Below are 2,547 nucleotides of genomic sequence, written 5' to 3'. Positions count from 1 at the left end.
CAGAATGCAATCCACTGTTTCTCAAAGTGTGTTTCATAACCACTGGTTCCAGGGCTATGTTAGCAGGTACTACTTAGTAAATGATTCCATGGTCAAATTAGTTTGGAGAAAGTTGGACTGAAGAAACTACTTCAGTGCATGGATTTACAGAGCCTTTACTATGTGTAGGTGGTAGGATCACAGCACTGCAGTGAGAAATAATTTCAGTGTTTTCCAAATGTATTGGGCTACAAAGTCAATTTTCCCACCTATTGCTGGAACAATAAACAAGTAACAAGTGATTCTTGTCTTCATGCCACTTAAGGTATGAGATCACAGACTTTCAGGGCTGCTAATTCGCCTCCAGGCAGTGCACTGCAGGACTATAGAAGGTGGTGCAATTTATATGATGCAATGTGAATAGCACATTTTATCAGTCAAGAGTTTAATCAGAGAAGCAGAACCACTAGGAGGTTTATATACTAAGGGTTCTCTTACAAGGATTTGACCTTATACAAGTTGAGAAGTTGATTAGTCTCTATAAAGCTGTCATTTTCATTTCTGATGCTAGAGTTTCAGGTTGGCAGAGCAAGGCATCAGGAAGACAAGAAGGCATGGAAAGTAGAGGATAGAAAGGGTAAACTGATAGCCATGTGCTTGAGCTGGAACTCATCACTTTGGATTGGAAACTGTGTTGGTTCTCACTACCTCCAGCCCTGATGAAATGGATATCCTATAGGAGAAGGTGGTGCCCTTCACCATGAAGTTCAGTACACAATCAATCCAGGAGATGCAGAAGCCGAAGGAGGATGCAGGGTAAGACGGAAAAGTTGCAGACTGACTGCTGCTCATACCAAGATGTGAGCCAGCAGATAAAGAACAATATGCAGAATTATAAAAGTGGCTACCCCAATCTTCCTAGCATAAAAAACAATATAGCTGCTGCTATACTTATGTCTTTTAAATCTCCTGCAAAAAAATATCTTTTGCAGCCCACCCTAGTTGGGAATATATGAGGAAAGGAATTCCAGGAAACAGTTCAGACTAGGTAAGTTGCCATATCATGGACCCTAAATTTGTGTAGTATATGACCTGGGCCACAAATATGCTAGTTTAAAGGCATAAACCAAGAAACCACAGTAACATTCCCTCTGTGACAAGGGCTGAAAAGAGGAAGTACCTGATTATGTAAGAGACTACTGTAGTGACAACATGCAGTCACATTAGAGCAAGTGACAATTGAAAGAAATGAATTGATAGTGTTGAAAAATGTCTCTTTCTATGGTGTTAAGACCAATGAAGCATTCTGGAAATGTCCATTCTGCCACTTATGAGTGTGAAATGAACACATTCATAATGACTTTGCTTCTTTCCACCTTTTCCAATAACAAAAAGATCTTGGGGGCAATCTTACTTTGTTCATAATTTCAAGATTTCTGAGAAAAAAGACAGCTTTTCTTTTTCTTGTATCATATGCATCTTGGAGGAGATTTACCATTCAAGAAAAAAGATCTACTTATTTATTAAAAGAAAAAAAAGAAAATGAGATTTTCAATCTAATGTGTTGAAGGAGAAGTTTCCTCTTTTATCATCTATGCCTTACCCCTTTCCCATATTCAACCTTTTTTTTTTTTTTTCTTTTTTGGCCACCCTGTCAGGAATCAGATCTGAGCTGCAATTGCAACCTACACTGCAGCTGTGGCAGTGCTGGATACTTGAACCCACTGTGCTGGGCCAGGGATGAAACCTACATTTTGGTGCTACAGATGCCTCTGATCTCCTTGTGTCGGAGTGGGAACTGCTCAACTGCTTATATTTTTTAATCTCTATCCACTACAATTTTCTCATGTCTTCTCCAAGAAAACTCATTTTTTCTACTGAAATTTGTACAACATTAACAATTGTGTATTCTTAGATCACTGTGGCTTACCTATGTAGGTCCTGTGTGGTTTTAACTTTATTAAGTTCATAATTTAGGGATATACTGATATCCTTTTCCAATTAGTCTCTACAACTCTTCAAAGAATTGTTTTATCTCAATAACATCAAATAAAACAGCTTACAATTTTTTATTTGCTTTTTAGTCCTTTAAAGGATACAAAGACATCATTTGTGAATAGCTGATCAAATGTTAGAATTTCTCTTTGAATCCAAAAGTCCTGTTAAACTGAAATTGTATTTGAAGTTCAATTTATTTAAATGTCCTGCTTTAAGACTGACCCATGAGAGGTGGTCTGGAGAAAAGACTGATCAAGATAACATTTTCTCTTTCTCTGCAGGGTTAAAAAAAAAAAAAGAAAAGAAAAGAAAAAAGGTATATCTCACTGATGTAGGTAAAAAGCCAAGTACTCTGTGAAAGAAATTATGGTTGTCCATTCTACTTGGCAAAGGACATCTTGGAACTAAAAATGCTAAGACATATCCAAGATGACAAAAAAACTTGACCATGCGGAGGCTCAAGCAGAAGTAATATAACTATATGTAGTCAAGAAATGCCTCCCCCCACCAAGAATGAGACATCTCCAGGTGTTAACATTTTAGAGTAAATTTTAATGACATATTGTATTG

The sequence above is a fragment of the Sus scrofa genome, chromosome 13, assembly GCF_054392235.1.
Source record: "Sus scrofa isolate SSC_HxYL_T2T_F1_AM1 chromosome 13, Sscrofa_HxYL_maternal_Yorkshire_Landrace_v2.0, whole genome shotgun sequence".
Lineage (NCBI taxonomy): Eukaryota > Metazoa > Chordata > Mammalia > Artiodactyla > Suidae > Sus > Sus scrofa.
This window is presented reverse-complemented; position numbering follows the sequence as displayed.